The sequence below is a fragment of the Vigna unguiculata genome, chromosome 3, assembly GCF_037176805.1.
Source record: "Vigna unguiculata cultivar grain cowpea cultivar isolate G323 ecotype 2 chromosome 3, ASM3717680v1, whole genome shotgun sequence".
Lineage (NCBI taxonomy): Eukaryota > Viridiplantae > Streptophyta > Magnoliopsida > Fabales > Fabaceae > Vigna > Vigna unguiculata.
Window position 1 is genome coordinate 61,452,803 of NC_140794.1, and position 10,348 is coordinate 61,463,150.

Below are 10,348 nucleotides of genomic sequence, written 5' to 3' on the forward strand. Positions count from 1 at the left end.
ATTTGACTTGGTTTTATCTTTATCTTCATTTTTATATAGTAAAATATAGTGACTGAACTCATACATACAATTTACATTTTTTTTTTTGCAATATGTTTGGTTCTTTCCTAAAAATATACTTGTTGTTTGCTTATTGTTTAAACAATTTTAAGTTTTTTCTAGAACTTCCAAATTGTTTCTTACCATTTTTCGGAATGAAAAATCATTTTTTAAAGTTTTAGTCAAATTTTAATATTAGTTAATTATGACTTCAAATAGTTACAATCAAATATAATTTTAATAAGAGAAATTATTAGAAAGAAAGATTTAAACATATGATATGCATTAAAGAGACAAAATTACAATAATATCATTTGAGAAGTGTCAAGAAATATAAAGAAATAGTAATATAGAATGGGCAAATAATGCTTAAATTCAACTTAAATCAACATAGTCATTTCTAACAATTTCTTCTATGTGGATTTATATATATATATATATATATATATATAGAGAGAGAGAGTTTTTAAGTTTAATGTAAAGGTTAAATATTTTAAAACTATTATTGGGTATTTTTTCTAAAATAATTATTATAAGTAACAACAAATTTCATTGTATATGGTAGTTTATAATTAGGCGATAATGTAACAACTCCTTACACAACACATCATTTACTCAAAAACTAATAAGTTATAAAATAATTTAGCATAGCTGATTTTCTTGATTTATTTTGAACTTTATCCCACAATTTAAAAAGCAATCGAAAAACAAAAAAAAAATACAAAAAACGTACTCATTGCACTTGGTCCGTTCATGTTTCCTGGTAAATTTTTTTCTTATATATTTTCACTTGGTGTGTATCATTATTTTTTTTCTAGCTTATTGTTGATATTTGTCCTTACATTGTTTACTGGTTGAGAGATTGGTGCTATGAAAGGAAGAAAAACAAAAGATTATGAATTGAGCAGAAGAGGGATGGTAAAGATAAAAAAAATGAAAAAAATAGGAAGGTTATTAAATAGGTGAATTAATGGTGGAGAGAGTTTAGACATATTAATTTTTTTATAGATCTCAAGTAGGAAAAGTGCAGATAAAAGTGGGCGCATTTTTAAATTTGAGCCAACATTTGGCATTAAAAACTCAACCACTTTGTAGTGTAGTACACCTTGATTTGTGTAAGTAGCTAGTTGTAGATGTGTAGCGCATAGCTGGAATAGCTCCAGGATTTATACTCATACAAGTGTAAAAATAGAAACACTTTTTCCCTCTATAACAAAATATTAACAACACTAATTATTAGATTAATTGATTAGAGGAAAATGATGATTTAGAGAGGGAAGGAAAAAAAAAAAAGTAATAGGCATAGATACAAAGATTGGGGACCATAAACAACCCATACTTTAAATCTAGAGAAAATAAAAAAGAGATCCTGGTCACATGGTGGCATGTGAGGGGGGGAATGGGAATGGGAAATGAAAAATTTAATATTTAATTTAATTTTTTTTTGTTTGTGTTCTTTTGTTGCTTAAAATCTGATTTGGGTGTGAATTACATTTCTTTTCTTGATTTGTCTTTTTTGGAAAGATTATTGTTGTTTACCCATCTGACGTGTTTGTATGTGACCCACTGCGCACTCACCGGGAAAGTAAGCCATTTTGAGGGTAAATTGCACCTTTGTAAGTCAAGTGAACCCTCCAACTCTCTCCTCTCCTCTCTCTATAAAGCTGGTACATTCATATTATAAATGGTAGAGTGGTCCACGATAACTTTGTATGGGCATGCTTATTTCTCACTTCTCACCCCTCTTTACTTTCCTTCTTCACTATATCTCCACTACCCCCACACTTTTTTTTTCCTCATTCTTTCTTTCTTTCTTCTTCTTCTTCTTCTTTCAAACAGATCTGACCTCAATTCTCAAGTCCTGGTCATGCTTTTCCACAGCTTTCTTGAACTTCTTCTGCACCTTCGCCATTTTAAGCCCTAGAAGCTCAAGAAAGCTGTGGGAGAATATGGCAATTCAGGCTTCTTTTTTCCTTTCCTAATTCTCTGGCATCTTTCAAGATTCACGGAGGCCACACAAGCTTCTTCAATTCATCCACGGTAACTCTCTCGCAACAACTCTCTTTCTTCTTAATTATCTTCTACCCGGCCTCTCTCTCTGTGTGATGTTGATGTTTATATACACTTTTCACTGTTATGTGCTTAATCATCTCCTTAATCATCTCCTAATCTACACATTTTATAGCTTTCTTATCTCTCAGATTCGCTTTAACTGCTTTTATAATACTCTTGCTGCGTAATTCTGTATCCTGATCCGCTCAAATTCTTTCATTTTCTCTCTGTTCAATTTCCTTTACGGAAACAATGGGAAAATGTTCATTTTTTATTTATTATTATTATCCCAATTTACCGCTCCTGTGAACAATGACAATGTGGGGTGGGGTTTCTTTAATTACCCTCAGATGATAGGGTTGAAAAGCAAAGAGAATATAAATATATATGTGTGTTAAATCTGATGCTACTACTAACTACACGTTTGAGCCATGCAAGGTGAGGGGCAGTAGAAAATTAAATTAATTTTATTTTATTTGATTTTGTAGATAAAAAACTAATGTTTCCTAGTTGTCTGTGGAATTAGGTGAAGTTTGGCATTAACTAATTTACCTCTAAAAATCTGATTGATTCAATGAAATGGTGAAAAAGAAAAGGTAATGGTTGCAGAGAAGATTCCCCACCTTTCCTTTTTATCATTAATGATGATAGTTCTTCCTGTTGCCCTTTTAGTTTAGTGATCCACATCTTCTCCTACATTTCTGTGAAAAAGGTTAACCTTTGTCACTACGTGACATCATTTTTTTAACCACTCCTCTCTCCTGACATCATTTGGCCTATTGATTTTCAATTCTCTCTCTCTCTATCGTTTTCTCTTTCACCCTCCTCCTCCTCTGGCTACCTGTCTCTTTCTCTCTAGAAACCCAAGTTGGTGCTGAAATCTTGGGTAATTTATTAATCTAATAATTAAATGAAATTTATCGCACTTACAGTTTTACAAAGCTCACATGACATGCTCACAAACTCTGTCTAGATCACTGTCTATGTTGCAGACTGCATTGTTGTAAACAGCTAAAGACACCCAATTTGGCATGCGAATCTGAAAATCAATTCAATTTTCACCCAAATAAGCTTCTGGGCATGGCAGAATCTAGGTGCGTAATTGTTAGCCTAGTGAGAAGGATTAATTATAGTATTGCTATTGTGTAAGATAAAACGGACAACCTTTACCAAATATAAGGCACATGTTTTCATACACTTGGAACCTTTAGCTTAAGAGAATGCCACAACTTGTGCACAGAAGTAGGACCACCAAAAATCAGATTAATTCAGACAAACACGGACGCATGGCATTTCTCTGCATCTTCCTATAAAATGGATATCATAACTATATTCATCATCAACAACACCTACCCAGTGTGTCTCCTGCTACTACCAAATATATATATATATATATATATATATATATATATATATATATATATATATATATATATATATTTTATTTATATAATTCAGCAACAATGCATACACATCTCCATTTCTCTCTTTATTTCCTTTTATTTTTTTCACTGCGTTCAGGGAAATAGTGAAAATTTTGAACACGGGAACACGAAACCCATTGAGTATTCCATGAAACAGATTTGTGAATCGTGACACGACATCGTGTGTGAGTTAGCAGAGACACAGAGCTACAACTGATCATGGATGCACAGTGAAGCCTTCAATGACATGAACTGAATCCTCAGTTAAATTTCCTAGTACGGAATTATTCGTGTTTTAGAGACTACTGTGCAATATATATTTATATATTTATTTTAGAAGCAAGAAAAATAATTGTGGTATTTCACTTTGTTTATTTTTCTTATGTATGAAGCTAAACAGGAACGTGTCAGTTGCCATGCAGTGTAACTTGTTACTCGTTGTTGCAGTGCTGCTACAGGTTCTTAATATGTTAACCTAAATTTCAATTCAGAAAATTTAAATCATCGGCCATGGCAATGGGCCTCTAGCTTTGATGGCAAGGTTTCCCCACCTCAACAAAGGTATATATGGGAATGTTCCGATTCATGCACCTAACCAAATATTATTGTAATTAAAACCCCAAAATAATGGTTTTCCCTTTTGCTTTTCAACAAAAATATCTGTTTACCCAATGATTTGTCGTTTATGAGAAATTAGAAAGACATTCTACTAGACACAAACATTTTTAAAAAGAGCACAGATTCTCTCCTCTTTTTTTTTTTTTTTAACAATAAAGAAGTTCACATGCTTATTCATGGTATTCACTCACTTAAAGCTTTTGCATATATGTAGGTTATCTTATTCCACTCACACTCAAACAAAAAACAAAGAGTATGTTAGATTTCAGGTTTTTAAAAATTCACCACATTTTATAGTATAGAATATCAGAAAAGATAATCAATCATTTATGGAGAAAATAATAAAGTAGAATTTTATTTTGGATTGAAAAGAATTTTTTAAATTAGTGTTTGAATTTATTTTCAGACGATTTATTTTTTATGTATTTTTATTTTCTCTTCCACTTATTCAAATAAAGAAAGAGAAATCTGTTCACTTTTTCCCATTTTACTAATCATTCAAAATTCATATTATATATCCACTCTATTTTTCATTCCTTTTTTTATGTTTTTGCTCAATTGTTATTTTTCTCTCTTTTTCACTTTCATTCTAAGCACACATAGATAATGAAAGGTATGTTTATATGAATTTCACACTTAGTGTTAGAAATTTTGAGAGATTTAACCTAATTGTCGCATTCAATTCAGAAGTTAATCACGTATAGTTAAGAAAGAGAAAGAAATATATCACTCTTACTAAAATAACGAAGAAATTGACTACATATAAGAAGTGACAATTATTTACCAACTCCTATGCCATAATTTTAAATTTTTATTTTTTTAATGAAATTTCTTTTAGGAATTCTTCCTACACATCAATGTTTTTTTTTTTCAAGTTATTGTCAATATCATTCATCCATTTTCTTTATCCTACCTAGGCTTGTAAGCTGAGCATTATTTATTTTTATTTATTTAAATTGACTATCATTAATTTTATTTCTATTTCAATTTCAATTTAATTAACTTGCCAACTAGTCCAAAAGTTTCTTTCTCAAATCACTCTCCTTTTACTCTATTCATATATTAAATTTTTTAAACGTATTATATGTTACAATTTACCTATTCATATTTTTTTAAAATTAAATGTTAGCAAAAATATTAATGACAAATATTACGTTAAAATACGTTACGTATTAATAATAATTGTACCTTAAAAATTCATTTAGCTTATGTTTTAATTTTAATACAATATTACATATACTTATTATGACTTTAAATATCTATAAAAATTTTAATTATGTACATGTTAATAGACTAATATACTAGTTTTAATTTATTATACCATATAAATAATCACCAGTTTTTTTAAGAAATTCTATTGTTTTCCATGTTTTGTAGAAGTTCTTCAGCAGTTAAATGAGATGGAAGAGGAAGATAGAAGAGGAGTGGGAAATAAATAAGTCGTGTGAGAGAGAAAAAAAAATGAATAAAAAGTGTGTTGTAAAAAATCCTTCTCTTTTCTCCTCAAATGCTTTTCATCTTACCTAGAGAATGGAATCAAAAGAAAATGTCTGGTAGCAAACTGCAACATTCGAACGGTTCCATCATACTTTATAATCAATAAAATAATAATTCGAAAAATTGGAATATTCATGAGCAAACGGATTTAGCATGCCAAAAGGCAACACATCCTTCGGATCCGTACATGTTTTGGAATATAATTTAATGGAAAACGGTAGGTTATACATAAAATCACTCATTCATAAAACAAACTCACACAACATTTCAATAACTTAATTTTACTTTTTCACAATTCTCTATCACATCAATCGCCTCTTTTTCTCTCTCACTCTCACCACCACTTTCCACACAAAATTTTGCACCTATACGATAACTTTATCAACGAAAAAAGAAATTGTACGTATTTTGTACTCCAATCAACGTCAAGGTGCTTATAATGGAAGAGGAAGGTAAGATGTTTACATGGTTGAATTTCAAGTGCAAAAGTAGGTAGTAGTTGTTGCAATTAAGCATGAATATCCATTGCACTAATAAGAGTTCTTAAGTAAATGGAGTACAAAATGAAAGAGTATTTTTGTGCTGATCCATTGTGAGCCTCATATTCATTAGAGGATAAAAGGGGTTGCAATCAAGTGTGTATGTAGGATTGTGATATTAAGCATAATAATGTCGGCAGGATCCGTTAGAATTGGGTGTGTGTGTATTCACATTACACGCCCCGTGAAAGAAGATTGAAAAAATGAGTGTTATTTTACAGTGACATGAATGAGAGTGAGTGATGAAGTGGCAACAATAACAATACATCCATGGTAGGGTATGGTATTGACGTAAGTAACTGTAACTTGGTGATCAAAATAGAGGACGCCCAATCAAAATAATAACACTTTCCCCCTTTCTGATGTGAAAGTGCCAAAATAACAATAAAAGGAAACTATGTTGACCCGTGATGGGAAATTATAAATCGTACACATCGCCACAACAATCATCATCAACTATATATAACTTTCAACTTCGGTATTATGCCTCTCACCCTCTATCATGCCATGCCAATTAATTTCTTACATTCTTTCTTCCTATTACTTTCCCAACACATAATGGAAAAATCTTACCAAAAAACCAGAAATTAATAATTAACAGCGAATGCATACATAAATATATATATATATATATATATATATATATATATATATATATATATATATATATACGCTTAATAAATACTGTGAACACATGTATGTACACATTCATTCTTGTTGCATATCTGTTTTTTCAAATATCCCAGAAAAGGTTATGATCGAAATAAAGACTTGTTGTTGTTATTCTATATAGCTGGATGAAGGCAACGTGATAAGCTAAAAAGGTCATCAAGGGTTATAATAATATTTTGAATAATTTAAAAATGAGATAGTTGTTAGCCACAAGACAAAAGGGGCACTGCTAAGACAGCAAGATCAAGAGAATTGTCTATTAGTTTATTGCCTCTCCATCGTTTAACTCTATTCACCAATCTTCCACTCTTGCACATCGCGGAACACAATGAAATCTAACTTTTTCGGTTTAATATTTCTCTGAAGTGAAAACTAGCTAGTGAAACATTAATTAAATCAGACAAAGAAATCCCGCAATCCACATCATTTGACTACCACACATCAGATCCATCACAAGGGATTAAATTAAAGGAAATAATAGGAAGGATAACCATGAGTGAAAAGGCATATTTTAAGAACAGTATAGATCCAAACGAGCAAAAGCAGGACATCATGTTCAATCAGTTTAAAGTTATTTATCATATGCTTAAAGAAAAACAAAAACAAACAAACAAAGCCATAGAATGAGGAACAAGTTAGAATATGTATGTTAGATTAGTGGGTTACAGTAGGATTAGGATATAGATTTTGCAAATAAAGTGGCATGCTCACACGACTTTTACAATGTCTTTTGGAAAAGGAAAAAAAAAACGGAGTTGTTTATTGGAGGGAGTCATAGTGCTCGTGAATGCACCAACTAAAAGTCCTAGTAAAGTTGATGGCGCTGAAGCTCACCATTTTGTCGGATTTAACAGTGAGAGACACAAAATGAAGGAAAAGGAATAACCCCTTGTGGAAAATTGATATTAATATCGGGATCGGCCACTTCTTTTTCTAGGCCATGCAAGATCGATTGCTTTATCTATAACTTGAAATTGCTTTTACCGTTTCTAATTTCAAAATCTTTCGGGAGAAACAAAAGGGGTTCTCATTCGAACTGATTCTGGGCACAGGGAAGCAAGATAAAGAAAGAAACAGTACTCGCAGGTGGTCTAAAATTCCCATTTCCCGCAGCATGGTTGTCCCTGACTTAATTGGGAAAAGGAAAACCCTAGTTTCCTTCACAAGCTTCTCCTCCTGCGTTGGTTTTAGGTAGCCTTGTTGGTTCTATAGCAAGAATCACCATAATACAGTGGTGGAGGTTAATTTTTGAGAATTCTATGGTTAATATTTTCCATAAAAGCTTTCATCTAACCTCTTCCTAGGGTCACCAACCAATGGCTTTAAAGCATTCATAAGTTGTTGGAAGTTCCATACGAGAGATAAAGGCAGTATGGTCACCTCTCTGTGGTCCATTGTCTAACAATCTGTAACTGAAAATGTTCCTTCTAGTTAGTCCCGTGCACCCAAAACAAAAATTGTTTGTTGTGACTTGCAGATATTTTTTTTAAAAAGAATATCTTGATCTACCAAGCTAGGATGAATCTAGATATATCTATATATATATTCTCTTTTATTTTTGTTAGTCAAGATAACAACCGTATAATTGTTCCTAGCTTCCTAATATAATATAAGTAACAATAATCCTGATTAATTAATGCATACTATAACTCCTGCTTATGCTGAATCTGCAGCCTGGAATATGTGTATTAAATTACTCCACCATCTGTGACTTTGCCGACTAAAACAGTACAAGCACAGATCAAAGGTTTAATGAATTGAGTGAGACATGTTCTATGGACAAATCTCAACACTGTAACTTCTAACTTCTGCCTGCATTGGAGGCTACACAATACACCATTTCAAAACAAAAAGAAAAAGGCTAATAAGGTGCGTGAGTGAGTGACTGAGTGACTGAGTGACTGAGTGACTGAGTGAGCGAGCGAGTGAGGTCAAGACAAAAGCACAAGCAGCTTACAAGCTCAAATTATTATAATTATTATATTCACCGGAGACAGCACTAGAGCTAGCTACAACACCAAAACTAAAAGGAAAAATATTTTCAAATCAAACGGCTATGCCTACGCGATGCATCATCACAAATCAATAATGTTGATGCACAAATTCCTCAAGTTTGAGCCTTGGATTGCTCCACAAATTTAATTAAGAGGAAATTAAATAGGGGCATGAATTTAAGGAAAACAAATATAACGGACTTGGAACAAATTAATTAGAGTAAGATCTGGAGACAAAGTGTGCATAGTGATTCCGCATCTATGGAACCTTGATTTTGGATCGATCGAATCAATACCTGATCGGTTTAATTCCGGGGGAAGAAGCCGAGTTGTTGAGGAATCGTCGTCACAAATCTTACGAGTTTATTCTCTCATATGACTGCATCTCAGAATTCTGGTGACATAACAGAGTTATTATGATCTGAAAAGTCAATGCTTTAAATCTGAAAAAGATTTAAATCAAGTCAAATCAGAAGAAAAAGGAGAAACTAATACATCAATATAATCTTATCCCTATGTATATAATAATATAATTTGGCAGAAAGCCTTAGAGAAGAATCTGGAGTTTGAGATAATAAGGTAGTGAATTCGTTGTTGGACCTATCTGTATCTTCCCACAGCTTTATTGAACCGCAAAACAAGGTGTGGGAGCAAGAGTGCCATGGCATGCATGCAAAGGAACTCTATGGATGCAGTTCAAGAAAGCTGTGGAAGAATACAAAGAGGACCATGATATTGAAGAGTGAAGATGCCCCACAAGACAGTGTATAAAGGTTTTTTCAAAAGAAAAAAAAAAGAAAAGAAAAATTGAAGCAGCATGGAAGGTAGGTTCATAACATAATCAGAACCCTAATGAAGGGAAAGAGAGAGAGAAGAGAATAGGAGAGGGTAAGCTAAGAGAGAGAAAAGATGTAGGTGTAGGGGAGGAGATGGTGTGGTATTTATAGGAGAATTTAGGAGTTTTTATGAGGTTTTTTTATTTTAATTTAATTTTGTTTTTCCACCAATCCCTAGAAGAATATCTGGCCCAAGAGACTACACATTACTGAACCCTAATTAAAAAGCTGACTAATTTGATCCCATTGGAGATTAGACCCCTAAAATATAACAATTATAATCAAGAAAGCTGTGTAAAGTTTTCCTTTTACTGGCGTAAAATGGCATTTAATATTTATGCGGCTATGATGCACCTTTCCGGATCTAACGGTGGTTGTTGCATTTATGGGGGGCACACCCTGGGCCCACCTCTAGATCTGTCCAGTTTATCCCAACTCCACGCGCTCCCTTCACTGTTCAATAATATAAGCCGCCCAAATTAATAGTTTATTAAGCAAACTAATTCGTGATTAACGGACAAAACAACGTATAAAATCAAACCACACTTCCCAAAGCTGTCATCTTAATAATCAATCAATAATCCAAACCATTTTCCAACATCAAATGCCCACCAGACAAATAATCACACATTTTCCTCTCACTAAATTATTATACTAAATTCAAGATTTGTGAGCCA

General features: G+C 32.4%; 2 long non-coding RNA genes across 5 annotated transcripts; one reads left to right on the forward strand and one right to left on the reverse strand.

Moving 5' to 3' along the window:
- Positions 1 to 1,668: 1,668 nt before the first annotated feature.
- Positions 1,669 to 5,759, forward strand: LOC114177916 (uncharacterized). Of its 4 annotated transcripts, none has more exons than XR_003603237.2 (3): positions 1,669 to 2,079; positions 3,065 to 3,185; positions 3,613 to 3,966. It is a non-coding gene; the product is annotated as an uncharacterized LOC114177916 (long non-coding RNA). The 4 variants fall into 4 exon arrangements; XR_003603239.2 differs by having other exon boundaries at positions 1,671 to 2,079; positions 3,084 to 3,185; XR_014993840.1 differs by adding an exon at positions 5,514 to 5,759 and having other exon boundaries at positions 1,678 to 3,185; positions 3,613 to 4,076.
- Positions 5,760 to 8,794: 3,035 nt separating this feature from the next.
- Positions 8,795 to 9,742, reverse strand: LOC114177917 (uncharacterized). Its single transcript, XR_003603243.2, has 2 exons — positions 9,436 to 9,742; positions 8,795 to 9,278 (listed from the first exon to the last, which is right to left on the reverse strand). It is a non-coding gene; the product is annotated as an uncharacterized LOC114177917 (long non-coding RNA).
- Positions 9,743 to 10,348: the final 606 nt, after the last annotated feature.